General features: G+C 36.8%; 1 long non-coding RNA gene across 1 annotated transcript in view; it reads right to left on the bottom strand.

Annotated features, from left to right (window-relative positions):
- The window catches only part of LOC105236217, a 161,925-nt gene that overhangs the window by 137,831 nt on the left and 10,707 nt on the right, over nucleotides 1-13,387 (bottom strand). Inside the window, exon 2 of the long non-coding RNA XR_004627194.1 lies at nucleotides 170-375. This is a non-coding gene — a long non-coding RNA (uncharacterized LOC105236217). The remainder of the gene's footprint in view (nucleotides 1-169; nucleotides 376-13,387) is intronic.

Genomic DNA, 13,387 nt, shown 5'->3' with positions numbered 1-13,387 from the left:
AAAAAAAAGTGAAGGTAGTAACAAAGATTTCTCATATACCCTATACCCAGTTTCCTCTATTATTAACATCTTGTATTAGTATGGTACATTTGTCATGATTAATGAACCAATATTGATACATTATTATTAACTAAAATTTATACTTCATTCTCACTTCCCTAGTTCTTACCTTATATCCATTTTTTTTGTTTCAGGATCCCATGTAAGATACCATATTACAGTTAGTTGTAACACGTCCATAGGCTCCTCCTGGTTATGAAAGTTTCTCAAACTTTCCTTGTTCTTGATAACTTTGCCAGTTTTGAGGAGTACTGGTGAGGTATTGCTCATAATATCCTTCAACTGAGGTTTGTCTGATGTTTTCTTATGATTACACTGGAAAAGGGGAGAAAGACCACAGAGGTAAAGTGATATTTTCATCACAGCATATCAAACATACATACTATCAACATGACTTATCACTGTGGACATTAACCTTGAGCACCTGACTGGGGTAATGTTCATCAGTTTTCTCCCATGTAAAGTTACTCTCTTTCCCTCTTTCCATACTGTACTCTTTGGAAAAAAAGTCACCATGCACAGCCCATACAAAAACAGAGGGTGGTTATGCTCTGCCTCCTCAAAAGCAGAATATCTAAATACATTATTTGGAATTCTGCATAGGAGATTCATCTATTCTCCCTCATTAATTTATTTAATCTTTTATTTACATCAGTGTGGATGAATATTTATTTTCTACTTTATGTTATTAATCCAAAGCTATTTATGTTTTGCTCAAATTGTTCCTGCTTTGATCACTGGGAATCCTTTTAGTTTGTTCCTATATCCCTTTAACCTACCCCCATCACTGTGTTTTTATTGGGTACCTCCTTACTTTCTGACACTATACAATAATCCACGCTTATCTTACATATTTCCCATCCCAGTCCGAAAATCAGCCACTTCTCCAGGGAACCCTTGTCTCTTCTAGCTTTTTTGTTTGATTGGTTGGGGTTTTTTTTTTTTTTTTTTTGAGAATGATATTAGAAATAAAGTGCTCATTGCTACTAGGCCCTCTCCCAGACACCCAGGCAATAGCAGTCCCAGTAGTTTCTAATTTCACAGACCAATAATTCTTTTTTAAATTTAGAGGCCGAAATAGGCTTTTTAACTCTTTAATGTTTTCAGATAAAGACATCTGAAAATTATACTTCTATTGCTATCATTTTACAAAAGATAGCAAAGGGCAAGGATATAAAATCAGAACAAAGAAGACACTAAATAAGTCTAGTTTTACAAAAAACTGACTACATGGACCTTATTTTCCTCATTTTACCAGTGATGATTCACTCACTGATAAATACCAATCAAAGGAGTGCCCTGTACCAATCAACTAGAGAAAATAATTCTCTGAGCTGTACTTAAGATAACCTTTTAGGATAAAGTAGACATGCTGAGACCTAGTAAACAAGTCCTACGATTGGGATCTAACTCCTTCTACCCTCCTAATTGTCTCTCCTTCCACATTCCATCCCCCTACCCCAGCCTTGCCTACTACATACACAGACCATTAACATTAAGCAAAGAAAGAGCTCAGTATCTGGAAGGAGAGAGAGACAATTTACAATGCACAGTACTTTGAACCTAACTATACTAAATTCTATAATTTAGGCCTGGATAACCAGTTGTGTATTGTGGCTGCTGCCTAAGGTATCATGGTAATAGGTAAGAGATGGGGGGAAATGAAGCTAGGAAGGTATGCAAGTGACCAGTACTGCAGGGTTTCCTTTCCTAGGCTCCTGATTGGCTAAGGAAAGCATCATGGCATTATGATCATCACAGAGATGTAATAAGATTTTTGGGATTCTGAAATGATTGTAGTGGTAGTGGTGTAAAATATGGACTAAAGAAATTGTTAAGCCAAACCTTGCTCATCATCAGACCTATCTATGGAGATTTGTAAAAGCTCAAAATCATGGGCTCTCAACCCAGCCCAAAGAATGAATGTTTTTTCATGCTTAGGACCTAGAGAGCTGTACTGAAGCAAACAAATAAAAGCAAAAAACTACCAAAGAATCTGATCTAGCGGGTCCCAGGATCAGTGAATGGGAATTGCTGAACTACAGAAAAGAGGGATCAGAGACAGTAAGACAAAGTGTGCCAGTGTGAAATGAGAAGGGCTTGGACTATGGCAATGCAGATAGGACAGAAACTGGATTCCAGATATATTCCCGAGACTAACATCAGAAATACTGGCTAATTGATGAAATATTAAAGTAACCAAAAAATGACAGTGGAGTTTTCAACTTGGGCAACTACACGAATGGTTATTTCACTAGCCAAGTTAGGGTATGAGGAAAAAGGAAGCATATTTGAGATAGAAGATAATGAACTTGGCTTGAGAATGTGCTGTTTCTGGTACAGAAACAGAATATCTGGGTGGAAGTATCTAGAAGACAGGTAAATTTTTAGATTTGGGGAAAGGCAGGACTAAAGATAAAGATTTTTAAGCCATTAACATGCAAGTGTTTTGGTAGGGAATAAGGAGATATTAGTTTGGAGGTAAAAAAAATGAAGAAAACTATCTAATAGTTGACAGTGAAAACTGTGGCAGGACAAACATTAACATGCAAACTTTACTTCTCCAATCGCCAGTCTAATTTTCTCCATATCTCCCTCTCAAAAAAGGAAAGGTTTACTTTGCTGGAAAGAGTCTAAGTCAACCTTAGGAATGACAGGAGGCAGGGATGAAAGGGAAATGAGGAAAACAAAGAATTGCAGGGGGCTAGGTGTCAAGAGAGATTTGGGGGCTTTATGGAGGGAGATGCCCCAGGTCGTTGGGGTCTGTGATGGAAGTAGATAGGATCAGAAGGAAATTCTTACAGACTTTGCTGTGGCGTATGTATAAACCTAGTTTTTGAGAAATGAAAAATAAAGGATTATTTTGAAGTTAATTTTGGTTGTTGTGCTGTATTTCTTTCACTTCAGCACCACTCCAAGCCTGAATCATGGAGATCTAAACTTAATTAAGGATAAAGAATTATTAGACGTGATAATACAGTAAGAAAGTAGAGTTCCTGGAGTACTATCATTACATTTAAAAAAAAAATACAATCCCAAGAGTGGTATCACTCAGGATACCTGAATTAAGGGACAGAGTTTGAATGGTGGCATTAGATATTAACTGAATTGGAATGAACTCAATTTATTTTGTCTTACACATTCTCTCACCCTCTCCTTGCTATTTCCCAGACCTGAGTTCAAGCTCTTATCACTTTTCTTCTATACTATTGCTCTGTTTCCAGTCTCAGCAACCTCTCTGTCACACCTACAGTCCATCCTCTTATACTACATAAATGAATTTTCTCAGATGAAGAGCTTATTATACCATTCCTCAGACCTTTGAGAGCTCCCCATTTTTTTCCAGAAGCAAATCTGAACACACTACTGTACTAAGTGGATATGGTGAGTTGGCATTCAGCATCCATTTTAAGTGTGTGCCTTCTTATTTTTTATAATAATTTTTTATTATGTGATGTTAGTCACCATCCAGTATATCCTTAGTTTTTGATGTAAAGTTCAATGATTCATTCTTTGTGTATAACACCCAGTGCATCATGTAATATGTGCCCTCCTTAACACCCATCACTGGCCCGCCTTCTTAAACTGTAGAGGATGAAAAACTGAAACTACTCTTCCCAGACTGTCTATAGCTGGACTTCTGGAATCAAAGCTCTACCAATTAATGCACATCCACATGAGAAAGAAGGAGAGACCAATGTTATGCTACTTCAGCTACTGCTATAGCAAGCATGATCATGGAGATACTGAGCTTTTCTGCAGCACAGTTCCAGAATCTAGCCTAGCTTCATGGGTATTGAGAGGCAATTATAGTCATAACAGTGATCAGGCTTAGTTCTAAGCACTTCTAGTGATTTCATAAGCACCTAATTCTCCATATTAAACTTTTTCTGTTTAAAATATTTAGAGAGGTTTCTGTTTCCCTTAAGGGAACCCTGACTGATTGATACAAATGACATTAAACAATTTTACAATTTGGCCTCCAATCCTCATCTTAAACCTTATCTTGAGTCATTCTTACAAGGATACTTCATGCTATAACCACACAAGATCATTTGCCATTCCAGAATTTCATCTATACTTTCCCCTCTCATCTCTGCAAGTGCCGTTCCTTCTGTTTTCATTGCCCTTGCTTTTCTTCTTAATTGTATTAGTTATCTATTGCTGCATAACAAATTACCCCAAAACTTAATCGCTTATAACAACATTTATTATCTTGTGTTGTTGTAGGTCAGGAACAGGGTCCTCTGCTTCAGAGCTTTCACAGAGTTGAAATCAAAATGTTGGCCAGGGCCATATTCATCTCAAGGCTAATCAATTCCAAGTTCATTCATGTTATTGTTGGCAAGATTTAGTTCTTTGTTTGCTAGTGGCCGAAGTTTGCCCTCAGTACTTTCCCATGCGGAACTCTCCATTGGGGCAGCTCAGAAAATGGCAATTTGCTTCATCAGAGCCAGCAAGAGAAAGAGCCAAAGACAGAGAGTGACAGCAAGATGGAAATCATAATATTTTAGAGCTAATCTTGGATGTGACATTTCATTACTTTAGCTATTATTCTATTCATTATAAGCAGCACTACATCCAGACCACACTAAAGAGGAGGGGATTATGCAAGAGCAAAAATACCAGAAGGCAGGGATCACTGGGAGCCATTTTAGAAGGTTGCCTCCCACCACATAAATGAATCTTTCTCATTCCTTTTCTTTGTAATTTGTTTATATAATGTTACATTGTATTATTGTGAGTTGTAAACATATTTTATTTTTCCTTTTTTCTTTAGTACTTGTGTAGTACATGCTAAGCTAGCACATACTTAGTTGGTTCTCAGTAAATGTTGTTGAATGAATGAATGCACATATTCTTTGGGATTTCATGAGTTCTAAGTCTCACCTTTATCCAGCTATCTGAACTAAGTGTTAAGATCATTTATTATAGGGCCAACTGTTCCTGTCTACCTAAATATTGTTCATCTTGATGTCTTACTTTTGGTGTAGAATGCAGTTGTGAGAAAACCAGAAGAATACATAAAGGCAATTGTATTTGAACTTTACTCTCTGAGTTGGCTATTGACTCACTGCTATAAGCAATCTCATATTAATATTTCTTTTAACAAGGAAACTGCAGTGTGTTTTGAACTATGGGCAAGTCAAAGACTGTGGTGCCTCGGCAACCACAAATCCAATAAATATTGACAAAAATTTGGTTTCTTGGTCTCCAGATTTTTATTTTAGTGTTTGAAGTCTAGGATGGTTTCCTGGCAATCTGGAATTCTGCATACTAAATACTATCATTTTCTAGAAGTTAGATCCCTTTTGGAACATTTACAGACTTCTACTTTTTACTACTCCAATTCTGTTATTATTTTCTTTGTATTTGGCCTTCAGCTAAGTTGAAGACATTCTTTGTGATCAAAAAAGAAAAAATCAATTAAAAGCAAAATCTCTATGAATATGAAAAGACCTAATAGAACATTCCATGTACATATTCTTTTATCTATAAAGATTATCATTTCAGCAAAAGTCAACATCATAAATAATAATAGTAATAGCAAATTACAAACTGTATAAAACTGCTGTATCATAACAAAATATCTTAAAATCATATTATGTTAATCTCTATTAGTAGGTTTTTGGAAAGAATCTATTAAAAAGCAGCAAGAGGAAAGAACGACAGTTACATACAAGGGGAAATCCCTATAAAGCTATCTGCAAATTTTTCAGCAGAAACTTTGAAGGCCAGAAGGGAGTAGCAAGATATATTCAAAGTGCTGAAAGGGGAAAATCTGCAGCCAAAAATACTCTATGCAGCAAGGTTATCAGTCAGAACAGAAGGAGAAATAAAGGTTTCCCAGACAAAGAAGAGCTAAAGGAGTTCATGACCACTAAGCCAGCCATATAAGAAATATTAACAGGGACTCTGAGTGGAAAAGAAAGACCATAAGTGAGAGTATGAAAAGTAAAAAACAAAAAAGCAGTGAAAATAAGTATTTCTATAAAAATCAGTCAAGGGATTCATACACTAAAATGATGGAAAATATGACACCATATACTTAAAACATGGGGAGGAAAGGAGTGAAGAATGGGTTCAAACTTAAGCAACCATCAACTTAATATAGATTGTTATATGCAGATGTTTTATACAAACCAAATGCTAATTACAAATCAAAAACCAGTAACAGACATGCAAAAAATAAAGATATAGGAATCCAAGTATATCACTAAAGAAAGCCAACAAATCACGAAAGAGAGCAAGAAAGGATCACCAAAAAAACCTAGAAAAACAAACACAAACAAGTAACAAAATGGCAATAAATACATATCTGTCAATAATTACTTTGAATGTAAATGGACTAAATGCTCCAACCAAAAGACATAGGGTCTGGGTATTTACCCCAAAGACACAGACGTAGTGAAGAGAAGGGCCATATGCACCCCAATGTTCATAGCAGCATTGTCCACAATAGCTAAATCATGGAAGGAACCGAGATGCCCTTCACAGATGACTGGATTAAGAAGTTGTGGTCCATATATACAATGGAATATTACTCAGCTATCAGAAAGAACGAGTTCTCAACATTTGCTGCAACCTGGACAGCACCGGAGGAGATAATGCTAAGTGAAATAAGTCAAGCAGAGAAAGACAATTATCATATGATTTCTCTCATCTATGGAACATAAGAACTAGGAAAATCGGTAGGGGAGGAAAGGGATAAAGAAAGGGGGGGTAATCAGAAGGGGGAATGAAGCATGAGAGACTATGGACTCTGAGAAACAAACTGAGGGCTCCAGAGGGGAGGGGGTGGGGGAATGGGATAGACTGGTGATGGGTAGTAAAGAGGGCACATATTGCATGGTGCACTGGGTGTTATACACAACTAATGAATCATCGAATTTTACATCAGAAACCAGGGATGTACTTACTGTATAGGGACTAACATAATATAATAAAAAAAAAAAAAAAAAAAGACATAGGATGACAGAGTGGATAAAGAAACAAGACCTATCATATGTTGCCTACAAGAGATTCATTTTAGACCTAAAGACACCTGCAGATTGAAAGTGAGGGGATGGAGAAACATTTATCATGCATATGGATGTTAAAAGAAAGCTGGAGTGGCAATACTTACATTGGACAAAATAGACTTTAAAACAAAGACTGGTGGGGTATCTGAATGGCTCAGTAAGTTGAGCATCTGACTCTTAATTTTGGCTCAGGTCATGATCTCAGGGTCGTAAGATGGGGCCTCATACTGAGTTCTGCACTGGGCATGGAACCTACTTAAAATTTTCTCTCTCCCTCTCCTGCTGCTTTTCACCCCCTCAAATAAATAAATACATAAAAACATAAATAAAACAAAGCTGTAACAAGAGACAAAGAAGGAAACTATGTAATAATAAAGGGCATAATCCAACAAGAAGATAGAACAATTGTAAATATTCATGTACCCAATGTGGGAGCACTCAAACACAAAAAACAGTGAATAACAAACATAAAGGAACTAATCAATAGCAACACAATAATAGTAGGGGACTTTAACACACCATTTACATCAATGGACAGATTATCCAAACAGAAAATCAACAAGGAAACAGTGGCTTTGAATGACACACTGGACTAGATGGATTTAACAGATATATTTATTTTTTTTTAAAGATTTTATTTATTTATTCGACAGAGAGAGAGACAGCCAGCGAGAGAGGGAACACAAGCAGGGGGAGTGGGAGAGGAAGAAGCAGGCTCATAGCGGAGGAGCCTGATGTGGGGCTCGATCCCACAACGCCGGGATCACGCCCTGAGCCGAAGGCAGACGCTTAACCGCTCTGCCACCCAGGTGCCCCTAACAGATATATTTAGAACATGCCATCCTAAAATAGAATACACATTATTATCAAGTGTATATGGAACATTCTCCAGAACAGATCACATATTAGGCCAAAAAATAAATCTCAACAAATTAAAAAAAAATTGAAGTCATACCATGCATCTTTTCTGACCATAATACTATGAAACTAGATATCAACTACAAGAAAAAAAATCTGGAAGAAGCACAACTACATGGAGGTTAAATAACATGCAACTTACTAAAAAACGAATTGGTCAACCAAGAAATCAAAAAAGAAATTTAAAAATTACATGCAGACAAATGAAAATGAAAACACAACAGTCCAAAATCTTTGGGATACAGCAAAAGCAGTTCTAAGAGGGAAGTTTATAATAATACAGGCCTACTTCAAGAAGAAAAATCTCAAACAACCTAACTCTATACCTAAAACAGCTAGAATAAGAAAAATAAACAAAACCCAAAATTAAAAGAAGGAAGGAAATAATAAAGACTGGAACAGAAGTAAATAATACAGAAACTTAAAAAATAATAAAAGATCAATGAAACCAGAAACTGGTTCTCTGAAAAGATCAATAAAACTGACAAACCTCTAGCCAGACTCATAAAAGAGAGAGAAAGGACCCCCCAAAAAAAAAAATCAGAAATGAAAGAAGAGAAATAACAACCAGCACCACAGAAACACAAAGAATTATAAGAGAATATTACGAAAAATTATATGCCAATAAATTGGACAAACTAGAAGAAATGGATAAATTCCTAGAAACACATAACCTACCAAAACTGAAGCAGGAAGAAATAGAAAATTTGAACAGATCAAATACCAGCAATGAAATTGAATCAGTAATCATAAAACTCCCAACAAACAGAAATCCAGGACTAGACGGCTTCACAGGCAGATTCTACAACATATTTAAAGAACAGTTAATAATTCTTCTTGAACTATTACAAAAAATAGAAGAGGCAGGAAAACTTCCAAATTCATTCTCTACAAGGCCAGCATTACCCTGATATCAAAACCAGATAAAGACATCACCAAAAAAGAGAACTACAGGCCAGTATCTCTGATGAATATAGATGCAAAAATCCTCAACAAAATATTAGCAAACCAAATCCAACAAAACATTGACAAAATCATTCACCACAATCAAGTGGGATTTATTCCTGGGATGTAAGGGTAGTTTAATATTCACAAATCAGGGGCTCCTGGGTGGCTCAGTTGGTTAAGCATCTGACTCTTGATTTTGGCTCAGGTCATGATCTCAGGGTTGTGAGATCAAGCCCCATGTAGGGCTCCACATTGGGCATGGAGTCTGGTTAAGATTCTCTCTCTCCCTCTCCTTGCCCTCCCTACTCCTTCTATATATATATATATATTTGTAAATCAACCAACATGATACATCGCACCTATAAGAGAAAGAATACAAACCACATGATCATTACAAAAGATGCAAAAAAAAAAAAAAAACATTTAACAAAGTACAACATACATTCATGATAAAAGCCCTCAACAAAGTAGGTTTAGAGGGAATATACCCAAATATAATAAAGGCCTTTTATGTAGATCCATAGCTACCGTCATATTCAATGGGGAAAAACTGAGAGCTTTTCCCACTAAGATCAGGAACAAAACAAGGATGTCCTCTCTCACCACTCTTATTCAACATTGTACTGGAAGTTCCAGACATAGCAATCAGACAAGAAAAAGAAATAAAGGGCATCCAAATTGGTAAGGAAGAAGTAAAACTTTCACTATTTACAGATGACATACTATATAAAGAAAACCCTAAAGATTCCACCCAAAAACTTCTAAAACTGTTAAGTGAATTCAGTAAAGTCACAGGATACAAAATCAATATACAGAAATCTGTTGCATTCTTATACACTAATAATAAAGCAGCAAAAATTGAAATTAGGAAAACAACCCCACTTATAATTTCACCCAAACCATTAAAATATCTAGGGATAAACTTAACTAAGAAGGTGAAAGACGTGTACTCTGAAAACTGTAAAACACTGATAAAATTCAAGATGGCACAAAGAAATGGAAAGATATTCCATGCTCATGCGTTGGAAGAACAAATATGTCTACATTATCCAAAGTAATCTACACATTTAATGTAATCCCCAACAAAATACCAATAGCATTTTTCACAGAATTAGAACAAACAACCCTAAAATTTGTATGGAACCACAAAAGACCCTGAATAGCCAAAGTAATCTTGCAAAGAAAAAGAAAACCAGAGGTATCATAATTTCACACTTCAAATCATATTACAAAGCTATAGTAATCAAAACAGTATGGTACTGGCATAAAAATAGACACATAGATCAATGGAGCAGAACAGAAAACCAAGAAATAAACCCACAATTGCATGGTCAATTAATTCTCAACAAAGAAGGAAAGAATATACAATGGGAAAAAGTTTCTTCAACAAATGGTATTGGGAAAACTGGTCAGCTACATGATAATGAAACTGGACCACTTTCTCACACCATACACAAAAATAAATGCAAAATGGATTAAAGACCTAAATGTGAGGGAGGCCTGGGTGGCTCAGTCAGTTAAGTGTCTACCTTCAGGTCAGGTCATGATCCCAGGGTCCTGGGATCAAGTCCTGCCATCGGGCTCCTTGCTCTACAGGAAGCCTGCTTCTTCCTCTGCCTGCTTCTTCCTCTGCCTGCTTCTCCCTCTGCTTGCTTCTCCCTCTGCTTGTGCTCTCTCCCTCTTTCTCTCTCTGACAAATAAATAAAATCTTAAAAAAAAAAACAAAACACCTAAATCTGAGCCCTGAAACCACAAAATCCTAGAAGAGAGTACAGGCAGCAATTTCTCTGACATTGACCATAGCAACATTTTTCTAGATATGTCACCTGAGGCAAGGGAAACAAAAGCAAAAAAAAATTACTGGGACTATATCAAAATAAAAATTCTCTGCACAGTGAAGGAAACAATCAACAAAACTAAAAGGTAACCTACTGTATGGGAGAAGATATTTGCAAATGACATATCCAATAAACAGTCAGTATTCAAAATATATAAAGAACTTATACAACTCAACACCAAAAAACCAAATAATCCAATTTAAAAATGGGCAGAAGACACAGACCTTTCTCTGAAAAAGATGTATAGATGGCCAACAGACACATGAAAAGATGCTCAACATCACTCGTCACCAGGGAGATGCACATCAAAACCACAATGAGATACCACCTCATACCTGTCAGAATGGCTAAAATCAAAAAAACACAAGAAATAACAAGTGTTGACAAGGATGTGGATAAAAAGGACCCGTTGTGCACTGTTGGGAATGCAAACTGGGGCAGCCACTGTGGAAAACAGTATGGAGGTTCCTCAAAAAGTTAAAAATATGCAGTAATCACATGACTGGGTATTTACTCAAAAACACAAAAACATTAACTCAAGGGATACATGCACCATCCCTATTATTATAGCATTTACAACAGCCAAATTAAGGAAGCAGCCCAAGTGTCCATCAATAGATGAATGGATAAACAAGATGTGGTACATATATACAATAGAATATTATTTAGCCATAAAAAGAATGAAATCTTGCCATTTACTACAACATGGTTGGATCTAGGGGATATAATGCTAAGTGAAATATGCCAGTCAGAAAGACAAATACCACAGCAGTTCACTCATATGTGGAATTTAAGAAACAAAACAAATGAGCAAAAGGAGAAAAAAGAGAGAGAGAGACAAACCAAGAAACAGACTCTTAACTATAGAGAACAACTGGTGGTCACCAGAGGAGAGGTGGGAGAGGGGATGGGTGGAATAAGTGATGGAGATTTAAAAGTACACTTATCATGATGAGCAATGAGCAATATATAGAATTGTTGAATTACTATATTCTACACCTGAAACTAATATAACACTGTATGTTAACTATACTAGAATTAACATCTTTAATTTTAAAAAAAAGAAAATCTATTAAAGATATACTATCAAGTAGAAAAACATAACGGAAATTTCTATGTAGTAGAGGTATGGGGAGATGTCTAAATCCAACTGGACCAAGCATGGAAAATATGTCTGTGTTGTAATCTAGAAAGGAGGATGGCACAAGTGTATGCCATTAGTAGATAACAGAGACAATGTGAATTTACCATGCGTATTAACTGGTATCTGAAGAAGCAAACTTGATCCCAATTTGGACTGAAACATGGCTTTGCCTGTGGGGGATCTTGCCCTGTTTCTGAAACCCCAATGCAGGTAGATCAAAGTATTAAGATGCTCAGTCAAATAGCACTTTAATAACACTTAGAGTAAGCTGGGTGCCCTGAATCTGCACAGGGGAAAAGGTCATGTGGTGGCAACCAGAGCTGGGGAACAATTCAAACTTTAATATAAGCAAGAAAATATTCCCATCCTTGCTCCCACTTCTATATGTCCCTTTCCTAATACCACTCTCCCATGGGAAAGGGAGGTACTTACCCAATTAGTAACAGCCAAGATCTCTTCTGGATCATATTTCACTGGTAGGTGGAGTTACTCTGCTTTAAATCTCAGTGCCTATTCCTAGCACCCAATGGTCTGTTTTCTGTCTCAGACAATGGCAGGGCCTGGTCCCAAGAGGCCAGGTAGCCATCCTCATCTATCACTTCCACCTCATATATGTGGTGAGATAAGTGGACTTGTGGTTCTTGTTGTGTCCTTCTCTTTCTGGATCCTACTTAGGCCTCCAGGTTTAAAGCCCTATGCTCAAAAGTTCTGCAGAGAGCCCTGCACTGGAGGTTATTGGCTGATATCAACCAAGTCTGGGTAGGGTCAGATATAATTATCCTTATTACACTCTCTATACTTTCTTTATTCTCTTTTACCAGAATGATGACTTGGGAAGCACCAATTTAACTTGCGTTTCTCTAGATCTGTTAAAGCAGAATCCTGCTTCTTGAAAAAAAGTTAACTAAGTTTATCCAGAAGCAGGACACTCAAACATGTTCACAAGCAAATATGGTCACCTATCATATGGCATTAAATTTTTTTCCCACTGCTCTTGGCCTAGTTACACTCCAGTGAGTACTCTCATGTCTTCTACTAGATGCACTGACCACTTCTACTTGTTTCTTTCTCGCCCACCAAGCATCGTGACTATCTCCTCTAGGTATCACCACAGCTACCAGGTACCACTGCCTCTACTAAGTCCTGCTTCTGTATCCTCTGGGAATTGCCACACCCACAAGGTGCCACTGACTATGCCAAATTCTTTTATAGCTTCCTTGGTGATATTCTAGATCGTATCTACCAAGTAACAATGCTACTTCACTAGATGATGACTTGTCTACTAGAGACTGCTGCCTTTTCCTCCAGTTACCACAAAAATCTTCAGGCACTGCCATCTCTGCCAGGTATTACTGCAGCTACAATTGCCTGACACCAGTGCTGATGCACTGGAACCCTTGAATTCCCAAAGTGAAGAAATGTGTCTAGATAGGCTTGTGGGATTTAGCAAAACAAAT

The sequence above is a fragment of the Ailuropoda melanoleuca genome, chromosome 8 (assembly GCF_002007445.2).
Source record: "Ailuropoda melanoleuca isolate Jingjing chromosome 8, ASM200744v2, whole genome shotgun sequence".
Classification (NCBI taxonomy): domain Eukaryota; kingdom Metazoa; phylum Chordata; class Mammalia; order Carnivora; family Ursidae; genus Ailuropoda; species Ailuropoda melanoleuca.
This window is presented reverse-complemented; position numbering and strand designations above follow the sequence as displayed.